Genomic DNA, 17065 nt, shown 5'->3' with positions numbered 1-17065 from the left:
ACTTGTGGACAAAGACAGACCGGTATAAAAGGAAGTTCTCCTTACAACCCAGAACTCATTCTTCAATGAGTCTTGACTATGTTCAAAGAAATATGATGCCCTGTTCCCCAAGAGTCATCCATTAGAAACCCAGGAATTAGTATAGTGTTCTCACCTCTTTAATTCTCCTTAAGGCATCAATATGCTATCATATATGCATATGTGTATTACTGTATATATGTATTTGGTTTTTGAAGAAAGTAAAAGAAAAAAAAACACTAGTATGTGTCCAATATAGACACCAGGTATATAGATACAAATTAAATGCTACAAACAATTCCCAAGAAAAATCACTTAAAAAATCCTCTTCCTTTCATGTAGCACAGCTAGCCTTCAAAACACACCAGCTAAGAAAAAGGTATCATTCATGACGACAGGGAATCTGCGCTCTTCCTCTTTGGGTGATAGCTGAATTTTTATTGGCAGCTCTGGTAAAATGTGTAATTTCTGATATGTTCTCAACAAGGTTTTTTGGGGGCTTTCCTTCAAATAATACCTTTATTCTTGCATTAGAATTTGAACTCTTGTCAGTCCCTACTATCCAGCTAGCAGGTGAGAGACCTGCCTGTAGGCTGGACCACCACTGCTGCCACTCACTGGATTCTGTTCCCCCAAGCCCCACTCCGCCGCCCAACCTCATCATCCTCCCCTTCCCTGTAACTCCAGCAGACTCCATAGGCACAGGTACAGACCATACCAGCTGGAAGAACAGGTGAGGGACTAGCCTCCCAGCCTAGCTGCCTCAGCCTCAGGGCACATCACGTGCCCCTCCCCCTCCTATCTCAGCACCAGCAAGGCAGCTGGGCTCTGCTTTCAACTCTGGGGGAATTCCACTGCTCAGGAGCAGACCCCACCAGCTGGCCAGCAGGTGAGAGCCTTGCGGGCAGGCTACACCACCACTGCCACCACCCACTGGATTCTGTTTCCCCCAAGCCCCACTCCGCCTCCCAGCCCCTCCCACCTCATCATCCTCCCTGTGGCCAACACTTCCCCCAAACTCCAGCAGACTCCATAGGCACAGGCACAACCACACTAGTTGCAAGAATAGACTCCATAGGCAAATGTACAGCCCACACCAGATGGTAGAACAGGAGGATAGGCTGGATCTAGGCACTCAAACCCCTACAAACCTCAGCTGAGACACCCTACTGGGCCTGAAGACCTGCCAGTCACCAGAACCCTTGGCCATTCAGGCCAGAAGACAATAAAGGAAACAGATAATAAAGGAACAAAACACCCATCTGAAGAAGACAAGCACAAGAATCAACACCCAGACTTATAATCACCCCAAATCCTGATTAGAAAGTGCCAGTGTAAGAACACATTTAATAACAGATAGGGCAATATGGCATGACCAGAACCCAGTGATCCTACAATAGCAAGATCTGAACATTCCAATGCAACTGAGCACAAGACAATGACCTTTAAAATAATTTTATGAAGACGATAGAGGACCCTAAAGAGGAAATGAAAAATTTCCTTAAAGAAATTGAGGAAAAGACAAACAAAATGGAAGAAATCAATAAATCCTTTAAAGAAAGCCAAGATAAAACAGTGACACAGGTGAAGGAAATGGTTTGGGACTTGAAAATGGAAATAGAAGCAATGAAGTAAACACAAACCAAGGGAATTTTGGAAATGGAAAATCTGGGTAAGCAAACAGGAACTACAGATGCAAGCATCACCGATAGAATACAAGAAATGGAAGAGAGAATCTCAGGCATTGAAGATATGATAGAGAAAATAGAGTTATCAGTCAAAGAAAATGTTAAATCCAAAAAAATTCCTAATACAAAACATCCAGGAAATCTGGGACACTATGAAAAGACCAAACCTAAGAATAATAGGATGGAAGAAGGGAAAGAATCCCAGTTCAAAGACATAGAAAATATATTCAACAAAATCGTAGAAGAAAACTTTCCCAACCTAAAGAAGGACATGCCTATAAAGGTAAAAGAAGTTTACAGAACACCAAGACTGGACCAAAAAAAAATTCCACTTGCTACATAATAATCAAAACATTAAATATATACAGAATAAATGTGGGAGCCCACAAAGGTTTCCTAGTGACATCTGAGTTTGCTTTACACAATAGGGCTGCATTAGGGGACAGATTGACCACCTGCATGGTCACCAGGTGTGTGGGATGGTCTGCACTTGGCTGTACTGGGGAAGGGTCTTTTGCTCCACCCCTGGGCATTCCTTTAAAAGCCTTATAGTAGAGACATAAGGGGCTGGTGGGTTTTGGCCCAGGCCCTCCTGAGGCTATCCTGTTTTTCTTCCTTTCTTTCTTTCTTCCTTCCATCCTTCTTTCCTTCCTTCTTTTTATCTTTCTTTCTTTCTTTCTTTCTTTCTTTCTTTCTTTCTTTCTTTTTTTGTTTTTTGAGACAGGATTTCTCTGTGTAGCTTTGCACCTTTCCTGGAACTCACTCTGTAGCCCAGGCTGGCCTCGAACTCACAGAGATCTGCCTGCCTCTGCCTCCCAACTGCTGGGATTAAAGTCGTGTGCCACCACCCTCCAGCTCTATCCTGTTTTTCTGTCTCTTTCCTCTATATTTCTATCTAAATCTCTTATCCCTCACTCCTCAAGAGTCCCTGGGGTAAATAAATGTGGGAACTGGTCTCCCACAAATAAGAAAGAATATTAAGAGCTGCAAAGGAAAAAGGCCAAGTAACGTATAAAGGACCTATCAGAATTACACCCAATTTTGACAGAGAAAACAAAATATTTCATAATAAAACCAGATGTAAACAATATCTATCCTCAAATCCAGCCCTACAGAAAGTACTAGAAGGAAAACTCCAACCCAAGGAGGTTAGATACATCCATGAACACACAGACAATTGATAATCTCACACTAGCAAAACTCAAAGAAGGGAAACACACACACACACACACACACAAAAACACAACTACCACCAAAACAACAACAGCAGCAACAACAACAACAACAACAACAAAATAACAGGAATTAACAATCACTGGTCATGAACATCTCTTAATATCAATGGACTCAAATTGCCAATAAAAAGACACAGGCTAACAGAATGAATATGAAAACAGGATCCATCCTTCTGCATACAAGAATACGCCTCGTTGCTAGTTAATAGCAGATACTATGAATATTTCAAGGTTTACTATTATATAATATATAATATATTTTCCTTATTTAAACAGGTAATACTTCATATTTATATTGAATATTTTGTTTTCTTCAGCATATTATAGTTTTTGTTTTCAACTTCAATTAAATTGTTTTTGTAATTTGAAACTAGATATTACATGTATGTATAAACACATACAAAGTATGAATGTTGATTCTTTTTTCTATATTTCATATATATTCCTTAAAAATTCTCCAACCCTGCCACTTACCTTGATTCTGGTTTGTATGTTTTAACATACAGAAGTATTAAATTTGAAAATATTTAAATGTATGTAATAATTTTCCTCACTTTGAAATTGTGAGTTATGTGTGTGTTTTTAGTAAGTCATTTTTAAAATATTTGACTCACCTAGAAATGTTTTTGTTTAATGTACAGAAGAGCTGTATGTGTGTGTGTGTGTGTGCATGTACAGACCAGAGTTTGACATACAATATATAATATTTTCATAGAATATATTTTGATCATGTTTTCCCCTCCCTCAGCTCCTCCCAGACCTTTCTCACCCCTCCCTACCCACACAAATGTATGTGACATCTATCTATCTATCTATCTATCTATCTATCTATCTATCTATCTATCTATCTCAGATGAATAGCTAAACAAACAAACAAACAAACAAAAACCAGGTCAGGACGAGTTGGTGAACACAAAACAAACTCCATGTTTTTTTGTTTTGTTTTGTTTTGTGTTTGGATGAGTGTGTGTGTGTGTGTGTGTGTGTGTGTACTTTTTGTTGTTTGGGCGTTTATTTTTTGTCATAAAGGTCTTTTGTTTGTTTGTTTTGATTTTTGTTTTTATGAATTCCATTTTATTTTTTCAAACAGGACCTCTTCCTGAACCCAAAGCTTATTGATTCAGCTAAACTGGCTAACCAACAAGCTCCCAGGGTCCTTTTGTCTCTGCCTTCTCAGAGCTCAGACTATAGACGCCTGGATTTTTGTGAGGGTGCCAGGGATCCAAACTCAGGTTCTTATGCTTATGCAGCAAATGTGTTACTGATTCAACCATCTGCCTAAACCAAAAGAGCTCCATTTTTAACCCAATGAGTTACTAGTTTTCATAACAATATCTTCTATCACCTAAGAGAGCTGGCACATCTGGATCTTGGATCTTAAGGACTCCTGTCCCGGCCCGCCTTGTAGGCATGACAGTTACCGAAGCCTCAATGGGGGTAGTACTTCCAGGTCAAAGCTGGAACAGCTACTCACTACATCGGTGTATTGTTAGATTTTCTTTTACGCTAGCCCCACTTTGGAATGCAAAAATGTAGTTGGTTGTTTTTTCTACTCTTTTGCTCTTTTGGCTCTTGGTCCTTGGGGGCCTACCACTCAGCTCCCAAATGAAATCACACTGGGGAGGCTTAATCTTAATTATAAATGCCTGCTCTTAGTTTTGGCTTGCTTCTTGTCAGCTTTTCTTAACTTATCTCATCTATCTTTTGCCTCTGGACCTTTATCTTTCTCTATTTCTGTATATCTTACTTTCACTCTTACTCCGTGGCTGGCTGTGTGGCTGAGTGGCTGGCCCCTAGCATCCTTCTCTTCTTGTTCTCTTGCTCTTTCTTCTTCACCTCCTAGATTTCTTCTATTTATTCTCTCTGCTTGCCAGCCCCACCTATCCTTTCTCCTGCCTCACTATTGGCCTTTCAGCTCTTTATGAGACCATCAGGTGTTTTAGACAGGCAAGTAACACAGCTTCACAGAGTTAAACAAATACAACATAAAAGAGTGCAACACATCTTTGCATCATTAAACAAATGTCCCACAGCATAAACAAATGTAATACACCTTAAAATATTATTCTACAACAAAGGTCTTTTGATTTCTTCAGCTTTATGTTATGCTTCAATTCTGTTAGAGCAAGTGTCTATCCTTATTCCTGTTTTTCCTTTTTCCTTCTTCTTTTTTTGCTTTTATTGATTCTTTGTGGATTTCACATCATGCATTCCAATCCCACTTATCACCCTATCTCCTTGCATTTGCACTTGCAAACTCCCCCCCAATCAAAACCAAATTTAAAAGAAAAACAAAAACAAAATAAAAAACAAACACACCAAAAATAAGAAGAATCTCATGTGGAAGCTGTAGTGTGGCTCATTGAGTCACACAGTTTACCCTTTAGTCCATTCATCTTGCAAGTGCTCACTGCCTCTGCCTCTGGTTTCTGCTACACCACAGATAATGGGTTCCTCTTGGATATCCCATTGTTTTCCTGTGTCATGGAAATTCTGCTCTTTTGGATCTATGAGTTAGTTCCCTTCCCATGCTCTAACAGTTAATAGAGTCGGTAGATGCTGGGTTGGGCCAAACTCATAGCCCTGGTTCTGGGCCTGGTGGTAGCTGGGTTGGTCAGCTCACTAGCTTTCACTCATCATCACAAGAGTGAGAGAACCAGCCCTGCCCCATACCAGTTGCAGCACACAGGAGAGCAGGCCCTGTACCCCGCCTGGGCTGCACACTAGAGCTGACCCTGTTGTAAGGGATACAGATGAGCCAACCCTGAAAGCATGAGAGCCACAGAGCTGACCACCCTCTCATCTGCCATAAAGTGACATGGGTGAGGGAAAGATGCCCTCTCTCTTCCATCCCTTGCTACCTGTGGCAGGAGAGAGCTATTCCTGTTTTTCAGAAACTTTTTCATTATTATATATACAGCACAGAGCTTGATTCACCTTTACTTGTGTTGACCACCAGCTGATCCTGACCCAAGGCTTCCACCTGAAGAGCAATCAGACATGAATGGACAGGTGGATTATTTAGTCAAGGAGGAAAAGCTCAAACTATTGAGAGGACCCTAGGGACTGGGCTTCAACATCGTCAGTGGGACAGATCAACAGTATGTCTCCAATGACCTTGACATCTACATCAGCCACCTCAAAGAGGATGAGGCTGTGGCTCAGGATGAGCAGCTTCAAGAGGGTGATACGAAATCCTCTCTTGGCAAATGGCTGAGACCTAAAGAATCTGCTGCAATAGGATCTTTGAGACCTCTTTCATAATGAGGGATACGCTGTGTTCCTGAGAGTACAACAGAGGTTACAGGTGCAGAATGAGCCTATAGTACATCAAGAAGAAGGAGAGCCAAGTGGTGTGCCCAATGAACTATTTCTCTCACGCTCCTTCCAGCCATTCTTCCATATCCTTTCCTCTCTATATAGCTAACAAATGATTCTTTTTAAATTCTTCTCTCATATATTACATCCCAGCTGCAGTTTCCCCTCTTCACTCCCATCCTCTCTTCCTCTTTTCCTTTCAGAAAACATCAGGCCTCCCAGGGATATCAACTGAACACGGTATGTCAAGTTATAATTAAATTAGGTACACCCCCCATATCAAGGCTGGGCAAGGCAACCCAGGAGAAAAAGGGTCCCCAAAACAGGCAAAGGAGTCATAGACCACCCCCCTTCCCATTGTAAAGAGTCACACAGGAACACCAAGCTACACAACTGAAATATATATATATGCAGAGGGCCTAATTCAGACCCATGCAGGCTTCCTGGTTGTTGGTTCAGTCTCTGTGAGCCCCTATGAGCCCAGGTTAGTAGATTCTGTGAGTTTTCTATTCCTGAGCTCCACCTAATTTTTGGCTGTGGGTCTACTGCATCTGTTTCCATGAGTTCCTGGATGAAGCCTCTCTGATGACGATTATGCTGGGATCCTGTCTACGGGTATAGCAGAATATCATTAGGAATCATTTCATTGACTTTTTCCAGTCATGTTTAGTTCTATCCTAGGTCTCTAGGCCATCCAGCCTCTGGTTCCTGGCCCTCCAGATCATACTAGGGGTGGGCTTCCCCTTACAGCATTGGTCTCAAGCTGGACCAGTCATTGGTTGGACACCCTCACTATTTCTGTGCCACCATTACCCCAGCAAATCTTGCAGGCAGGATAAATTATAGGTTTTGTGGTAGGGTTGGTGTCCTAATCCCTCCACTGGAAGTCTTGCCTGGTCAAAGGCTCCATAAAACCCATTACTAGGAGTCTTAGCTAGGGTCTACCTCATAGATTCCTGGGAGGTTCTGTTCCACTAGGTTTCTAGCTCATCCCATTTATTTAGTTTCTTTTGATGGGGACTCACTATGTAGCTCAAAATACCCTTTAACTTTTGAGCCTCTGCTTCAGCAGGTTTTACCATACCTGGCTTTGTATCTTCATGACTGTGTCTTATTCTGCTTAAATTGAGGCAAATTACCATCTCTAGGTTTACTTTACTCATCTGTAAGATAGAATGATACTTTGACTACTATGTGATAACTGAACATTAATAGGCTTTTGAACATGGAAGTAATAATTAATTTCTTTTTCTTTTTTTAAAGATTTATTTATTTATTATGTATACAGCATGTATGACTGCAGGCCAGAAGAGGGCATCAGATCTCATTACAGATGGTTGTGAGCCACCATGTGGTTGCTGGAAATTGAACTCAGGACCTCTGGAAGAGCAGTCAGGGCTCTTAACCTCTGAGCCATCTCTCCAGCCCCTAGTTTCTTTTTCATAGTTACTCAACATGTCTCAGTATGGGGCACTACTTCACTGACTTTTATATTGATTTATTTTCCTTATGAAAACTTGCATTTTAAATTTTGTGTAATTATAATTAATTCTTAATTTTGATAAATGTTTTAAGGTTTACAAACATTTCACAGACTATGCTATGTACATTGAATGTTTTTACATAATTGTGTGATTTTCATTTTGGCTTTCTACCACTTAAATGCCCAGGACTAAGGAGGTTGGTAAATATATTACTAAGAACATTTTCAAGAGAATGTGGCAGTTCTCTTTGAATTACCTTATTTTACTGAGCCTAGAGACCTTGAGTGCTCTGCTCAAGCACTTCTCCGTCAGTTAGCTTTTGCTTTAGAATAAACACTCCAAAACTCAGTGGCTTAGAATAGCAAACACTCAGCTCATCATTTTGATAGCATCCCTTATGGTATGAACCTGGCTCTACATATGTATCTGGGTTCACCTCTGTCTCTGGAGTTGGTTGGGACAGCTAGCACATGCCTTCACATATCTTTTACCTACCAGAAGGCTAACTCATGTCTATTTACACCATGGTGACAGGTTCCAAAGGCAACAAGAGTGGGCTCTTGAGGCCTGGAAATCATACCGTATCTCTTTCACTGCTTTCTAGCAGGCAAAGCATATTGTAAGATTGGCTGATTCCAAGGGTGGAGATTCAGACTCCATCTTTTGATTGCAGAAATAGTAACAGAGAAAGGTGAAAAGACTGGAAGCATTTGTGTAGTCTATTCCAGATGCATAGCTAATTAGTGAGTGTGCTACAATGAGAAATCTGCACTGACGACTGATTAGTCTAGACAAACTACAATATATTTTTGTCATAAAACAAAGTAAACTGACAGATGAATGTGTTCCTAATTTTCCCTTGATCTCTTAATGTCTTTCGAAATGCATGACATTCAGTCCAAAGAGAAAAGCAAAGTTTCCTTTTTATTTTCACAGGATCTACCCAGCATAGAGTTAGCTATTTCAGAAAAATAGAATGACTTCTCAGTGACATTCTTACAGAGGGATGGCAAAACCTGTCTTCTCCGGACTAAATCTAGGACAACACTGTTGAAAAAGATGAGAGGGTGATGACAGTATACATAAGGACTTTAATGTCCCCCAAACAGTCACGAATGGAAAGCTAAAAAAAATAAAAACTCACAACACTTTAAAAAGTCTGCTTCAGGCAATCTCAAAAATGTTTGACATTTCATTTATTGGAAAATGTAGCTTTTTGTAATTAAAAAAAGTTTTGACAACTGAGAGTGACTTTAAGACCTGGTAAAATCAGGTCAGTGAAGCTTATGATCATCTCAACATTATTTTTTAAATGTTAATAATGAGAAATTGGAAGCTGTGGATTTTTATCTATATATGTAATAGGTGCTGTAGACTGAAAAGTTACCCCAAGAGAAACATTTTTAGATTTCAATGATGCCTAGGCTTGCAAAGCTTAAGAAATCCAAACTAAGTTTTATCCATGCCCTATTTTTATAAGGCAGCTATAAAAGAAATCATGCCTATCACATTGGCATTTTAAAGAAATAATTCTCATTTGATTTGGCAGCAATAGTCAGTAGTGTCTATGAGATTCAGAGAGCTACCTATAGAAGACAATCAAAACATGACTTATGCTACTATGGTTCTTACTTCTTGGACTAAGTTTCATGCGTCTTTATTGTGTGAGACCACATCAGTGGAGGCTGGGAGGCCTATATCATTGCTCATGGTTCATTTTTGATAGCCTATGCAACAATAATGGCTAAGAAAAATTTGTGTGCATTCCAAACTTTTCCTGACTGATTACGGAACAGTAAACTTAATTTGTTTAAATAGATCTAAAGATCTAAAGGATTTTTTGTAGGGATCTCTGTTTATTCTCTAATCTGTTTCCTATATTTCTTTTGGCCTACGAGGGGATGTTTTCTGCTTCTTTGCATAGGGTAATAAAGACAACAGATCCAGCTTGGGGTTTTCAGAAAGAAGTTTTTTGAATGTTAATTTTCAGGTACAAATATTTATTTGTAAGTAAAGCAATAGACCACAGATTCGTATGTTAAAAAGAGCCTTACTGAGACAATATGAGGCAGCTTCTGAAATCAGAGGAAAAGCCCAGTGACCAGGTCTTAGAAAAATAAGAACCAGAGAAACATCAGGGATGTTTGAGCGGGGATTGGAGATGTTTCCAAGATTCTCCAGAGTTGTATTGATTTGCTTGTGTTACATTAGTCCAAGAGGAAGGCAAAAAGTGTTAACAGGTTCGTGAAGAATATTTAAAAATTTAAAAAGAAATAAAAATAAAAATATTAATAAGAAACCCAAAAAACCTACACACAAAACAAACAACAACAACAAAGAAAACCAATCCAAACCAAACCAAATAAAGCAACCCACTTCACTCCTCTGTCTCTTCAGTCTCTCCATCATTCTTTTTAGTGGCATTGGGAGCTGCCGTGTGTCATGCAGCATTCCTTTTTGTCCAAACTGCTTTACTTGCGATTGTAACGAGTTGTCGATCTGTCAAGGCCGCTGGCTTCTCGTACACCATCAACACTGGACCCGTAATGAAACTCCTCTCAGACATCCTGTTATTGTCCTGAGTCATGAAGACGCTGCAGCTATGGTTCCACAGACCCAGTCCCCTCATGTGCTCCAGCAGGTCATAGATGGGGTAGATGTTGGGGAGTGCCAATTCAAAGTCCTGGATGTGTGCCTAGGTGGTAGCTGAGTTGGTCTGACAGGGGCCATTGGGACCACACCCCCTCAGGAGAGTGGTGGAACCAGCTCTCCCAGGACCATGGTGAGAGGTTGAGCCAGCTTTCCCAAGTGTGGGGTGTGTGTGGAGGGGTGGGAGCTCACCTATGAGGGGCAGGGCCAGCTCTCCTGTGTGTTGGGGTCATTGGGCTGCTATCCCAGGGCCAGTGAGGGGTGGGACCAGCTCTCCCATGAGGGACAGGGCCATCTTTTTTCTCTTTAACATTTCACCACACCTGCATGCCATAGAACTGCTCTAGATGACATATATATATATATATATATATATATATATATATATATATATATATATATATATATATTATAGAACTGACAACCTGGTTGTGGAACACAGGGTTTCCTCTATCAAGCCATGTGAACTAGAAACTGTTTCGTTATTAGCTTGTGTGTGTGTGTGTGTGTGTGTGTGTGTGTGTGTGTGTGTGTGTGTGCAAAGGCCAGAGGACAACTTCAGCTGCCATACCCCTGGGGACATTTTGTTTTTGAGACAGGGGTCTGCCATCAGCCTGGAACTCACCAAATAAGCTAACCAGTCTGGCCAGCCAGCCCCAAGGATCCCCAGTACTGGGATTATAAATACACAACTATATGTTCACTTTTTGACACAGGTTCTGGGTATTGAACTCAGGTATTCCTGACTATAAGATAAGCACTTCTCTGGCGGTACTATCTCCCCAGGCTGTATAGGCTTTCCTAACCAGACAAATTTTATGAAATCATAGTTTGCAATCATTAAATAAGTATAAGCTAGTCTGCTAAAAAACAAGCAGATTTTCATGATTCTTTTAGAAATGGAATGATATAAGATAGAAGACAATTCAGGAAACAGAGACAATGTCCTATTAGACTCAGTATTTCAGGTGTCTCTTAACTCTAATATAGCATCTGTAGCATTGTGCAGACTGCACAGGCTGTACTTAGGAATATATATATATATATATATATATATATATATATATATATATATATAGTATGAAACAACAATTGATGAAAAAAGCCATGAATTTGAAAGAGAGCAAGAAGGGGTGTATGGGAAGGTTTGAAGGGAGGAAAAGGAAGGAGGAAATACGCTATATTATAATCTCAAAATTCAAGAGAAATTTTCAAAAGAAAATTACAGAATTTGTTTAAATGAAACATTTATTTCCCTTTGACTGCAAACATTTCCAATAGAGGGTCTATAAATCTTAAAGTCATAAACTTTCAAATAGTCTCCATTAATCTCTCATGAAACTCCCTGGTTTTATGAAGACAGATTCCTTTAGGAGTTTTCTTATGATGCTATGTAAACAGATTTCTGAAGTTTATTTGCATATGTCAATTAGCACATCATAGTGTTCTTCATTATGGCATTTCATACACACACACACACACACACACACATATTATCACACTCACCACTCATCATCTTTTGTACTCTTTCAGAGATTGTTGCGATAGATCTCTGTGGCTATAGAGGGCTGCTCTGGCCAGTGAATTTCTAATTGCCTCTCACTCTCTTTCTCTGAAGTTTAGTTCCCAAGTGCTGCCTTGAGTCCTTTCTGAAGAGATTCTTATGTAGGTGAACAAATACACAAATAAGGTTCTGCCTTCCAGGTAAGCCATATCACATCTGAGAGATCACAGAATTATGGGGGTGATATTGACAGACACCAAGGTACAAACAGCAAGAAGAAGAGCTAGAGAGATTTAAAAACTACATACACAAACTGTTGATTTCAGTGAAATATCATATGACTAAATACTTGTATACCACTAAGAGCTGGTAGATAAATTGAACACAGCTAGAGGAATCAGAGGTAATTTTCTTGAAGTGACAGGATTAAGCTGAGTTGAAAAGTGACAGGAGTTAGCCAGGTGAAGAAAGATCAAGAGTATTCCAGATAGGAGACACAACGTGATTAAAGATCTGGGTGTGGGGAACACAGTATTTTCTGGATTCCTGGACTGCAAACACCAAGCCAGGATGACTGGAAAGATAAGTAACTGCTAAATTACAGAAGTTCTAAAGAGTAAGGATGCTTTGGAATGGGGATGATGGTAGGGTGCCAAAAAGTTATGAAGCTCTTGTTTGCAATGGCCTCCCTGATGCAGAGATTTCTACATCTTCTTGCATTTGATGTTGGACTTAAGTTAATCCTATTTCCCAGCTCACAGCAATCATTATCCCATTTGTGCAAAGCTTCTCTGTTTCAGCTGTGCCTTTTGATTCTTTTATCAAATTTCCCTCTTTACCCTGACTCTTCATTCTCATCCCATTGTATGTATCTATGTACATCTGTTTTTTAAAAATACATTTAAAAACATGCATTTTGTATTTTCAAAAATAGTAGCTTAGTTGTGTTTCTTGTTATTTTCATCCAACTCTCTATTTTTAAGATCTTGTGACATTGTTCTGTATCTCCTTAGCATATCTGATACATCACAGTTGATCTATTGTGTTTTTACCTCTCCTAAATATTTTGCTATGGCAAACAGCTATTTCATGGGCATCCTCATTCACATTCTTGTTGAACTAGATGAAAAAAAATCTACCCTCAAAGTTGTTTTACTAGGTCTTAATCAGGGCTCTGAAGAATCAGACACAAGTGTAGTACTGTTTGTAGATATAGCAAGACAAAAGAGGACAGTGGTTATCAAACTCTAGTATGTGTCAGGATTCCTCAGTCAAGCTTGTAAGATAGACTGAGGGACTCAAGAAACCCAGAACAGATATACTATCAGGTACCACCCACCTATTCTTTCATGACTCTCAGAGTGAGCACCTTCTTTAACTGTGTGCCCTATGGCTTCCTTCCTGGCTCTAGCCAGGCTTACCACCACATTCAGGGTTTCCTGTAAATAAATAGGTATAAGATTCACTTCTCTAGCAAATTTCTACATGATAGTGATGCTTCTGCTCCAAGCACCATCTTTTGAGAATTACTACTCCCACTGCTTGAGATATACCTTTGGCCTGATGAGCAGCAACATTCACATCACCTAGGAGCTTGTTAAAGATGTCTCATTTGGAGACCTACTCCAAGCTAAAAAAAAAACAGAATTTGAGTTTGAACAAGATCTCCAGTTGTTGGTGTGCACACTTACAGTTGGCACTCTTCTGATAAAGAGAGGCTATATCTTTCTACTAGGGAACTAAGTACATATAAGTCACGTATTTCCTGTACTCAGCCAGAGTGTATTTTTTTCAGGAAACTAAAGTTAATTTTTTCACTTTAGAGCAATGCAACGAGGCATATTCTACTTAGGGTGTATTAACTGATGTGTGTGTGTGGGGGGGGCATCAAGTTTGTTCACTTGATTAATTGGACAGAAAATGATCTGATTTCTGCCCCTGATCCCCTCCCTTCCTCCTCACCCTTCAGTCTGTGTATGTATGTGTGTGTGTGTGTGTGTGTGTGTGTGTGTGTGTGTGTGTGTGTGTGTTTGTGTATGTGCATCTGTGAGTACATGTATGTAGAGGCTAGAGATCAATGTGTTCCTCAATCAGTCTCCACTGTATTTTTTTGAGACAGGGTCTTTCACTGAACCGGGAGCTTATCACTTTGGCTAGAATGGCCGGCCAACAAGTGCCAGGGATCCTCCTGCCCCTATATTCCCAGTTCTGGGATTTCGGGCATGTGCCACCTCACTACCATGCCTGGTATTTTACATGAGTGCTCGGGAATCAAACTCAGGTCTTCATGTTTTTGCAGTAAGCACTTTACTGACGGGGCTATCACACCAGCCTGGTCTGATTTAAAAAAAAAAAAAGGAGAATATGTGTTATGAGCCGGCTTTTTGGAGCCCAGGGCCTATGGTGGGACACTTTGTGCAGCCTTGGTGCAGGGAGGAGGGGCTTGGACCTGCCTCAGCTGAATGTACCAGGCTCTGCTGACTCCCCATGGGAGACCTTGCCTTGGAGGAGGTGGGAATGCGGGGTGAGTTGGAGGGATACTGGGGGGGGGGCGCAGGAGGAGGGAGGAGAAGGGAATCTGTGGTTGGTATGTAATGAATAGAAAATCTCTTAATAATAATGATAAATAAAAGAAAGAACAAAAAAAAGAAAGATTACTGAACTACAAAAAAATGTATCTAGCTCTTACATTCACTTCTTGTTTAATGCAGTTACTAGAAAGGCATGAAGGGCACTTTGACTGGTTTCTCAGCTTTTCACTTCTGCCCCCAGGACAAACCATAAAAAACCACGATCAGACCACCTTCTCCTTTCAGAAGCATGCATAGACATACCTATGGAGCTCGACTATGGTGTGAGGTCAACACACCCCTGTGCTTTGAGAAGCTCCAGCAGTTCCTGTTCCAGAAAAGCTCAGAGGTAGAAAGATAAAAATCTCTCTTCAGCACAACACCAGAAACTGCAGATAATAATACATTAGTGGTTATTGCTTAGAATTGGCTTGAGCATGGGATACAAAGGTAAAATGAAACACAAACAAATAAGCAAGTATTATTCTTAGTGTTCAGGAGCTTCTATGTTATTGATATTTAAATGACCAAAATGATGTCTCATCCAAAGGGAAAAAAATCAGACCTAACTTTTGTAAGTATTTAAAATACCCTCCTGTCTAGTCCCTCTCCCTTGAGGCTGCATGTGCAAACTCACCTGTCTTTCTGAACAGGAGAAACAGGGCATGCAGGGTGGGGTGGGGGTGGAGCAAAGAGGGAGGAAAAGTATTCACTTAACATTTCAGAAATACAGTCTATATGTTTCACAATATAGAGACATATATTTGTTTACGGCTGTCCTTGTAAAAGGTAATATGTATACTACAGAGCTACAAGAAGCTTTGTGTGGAGGTGAAACACTCACTTGTAGTGACTGAGGATTATGCTTGCTCATGTTAAACCAGGTGCTCCAGGCCTGGGAAATATAGAGCAACCAGCAACTACCCAACACTGCCCCCATCAGGGCAAAGCAGGAGATGCAATGAAGTAGTCCACCCGTCCTGGCTTAGATACACTAAGCATGTACACTTTCATGATTCTGCCCTTATTCACTGTTCCCTGCATCTTGGAATATGCCCCCCTTCTGTCTTTCTCCTAATGCTCGAATGATGCACTGACAAGCTGAAATAATTCTTTTTTTCACAAGGCTAACTTGATTTCTTTCATTCGGATATTTATCTAACTCTTAAAAGATGATTTCTCTATTAATAAACTGTATCCCTCATCATTTTCTTATTTTTGTTATATATATATATTTATACACAAAGCAACATCGTTAAGCAATAATCCCTTATCACTCACTCTTTATAGCCACTGGTAATTTCTACTCATTTGTCTATTCTATGAACCACATGTAAGTGGAAATATGTATTTTTCCTTTTGTTTTAGCTTATTTCACTTAGTATAACACTTTCAAGGTTTATCAATGCATATATCAGAATTTCATTCTCTTTTAAAGATAATATATACACAATGTATACAATATATACAAAGTATGGTCTGTATATCATTATATATGCAATGATCTAAGATATATATACAATGATATATATATATATACACACAATATTTTATCAATCTATTAAAGTATGGTTTGTTTCCATCTTTATCTATTGTAAAAATTTGCTTAGAACATTGGTATATATATATATATATATACATATACATATATACATATGTGTGTGTGTGTGTGTTGGAGTCCTATGTCTGGTTATTTTGAGTAATATTCAGAATGAGATTGCTAGATTATGTGGTATTTCTATGATTATGTTTCTCATTTTTTATTTTGAATTATACAAACAAACAAAAAACCCAAACAATAATGTAGGAACTATCTATAAGAGCTCCTAGTCAAAGACCTACAGCTGTACTTTCCAATAATTCGGTCTAATTAACCCAATCCAACTGCTTGTTACTCTGAGCAATACACCAATTCCAGGCTGAGGTCCCTCAAAGTATAGTGTCTACTTCATTGGGTCTCTAACAGAATTATTCTGACTCCATATTTGTGCCATTTTCTCCTCTTTTTTTTTTTAAGATTTATTTATATTATAGTGTTCTGCCTGCAGGCCAGAAGAGGGCAACCACATCTCATTATAGATGATTGTGAGCCACCATGTGGTTCCTGGGAATTGAACTCAGAACCTCTGGAAGAACAGCTAGTGCTCTTAAGCTCTGAGCCATTTTTCCAGCCCTCTGAGCCATCTTTCCAGCCCCTCCGTTTTTGTTTTTGTTTTTTAATAACAGCATTTGCAGCATATGGTTCCTTTTCTGGTTTCAGCTGTTGATGGTCTATGACATATTTCTCCTCTGGAGCACAGCACTTTTTATACAGGGAGCAGGATGCTTTCACCTTTCCTCTACCTCCTGGTATACAGTATCTTTTTTAGCTACCCTTGAATAGTTGAACACTGAGCCTTTGTAGTTTCATATTTGCTTAGTGTATAGCTTTAGTATGGTTAACACAATGTAGAATTATTTCAGTCCCTGTTCTTAGAATGTGAACAGAAATGGTACATGCCACTTTTCTGGGCACGTATGTATGTAATATTCCATGTAATTCATGTGTTTGTCTATCTATTAGCTGAATGGCACTAGAGAGACCTTAATGTTGCAAAGT

The sequence above is a fragment of the Peromyscus eremicus genome, chromosome X (assembly GCF_949786415.1).
Source record: "Peromyscus eremicus chromosome X, PerEre_H2_v1, whole genome shotgun sequence".
NCBI lineage: Eukaryota > Metazoa > Chordata > Mammalia > Rodentia > Cricetidae > Peromyscus > Peromyscus eremicus.
Note: the sequence above shows the minus strand (reverse complement) of the source record.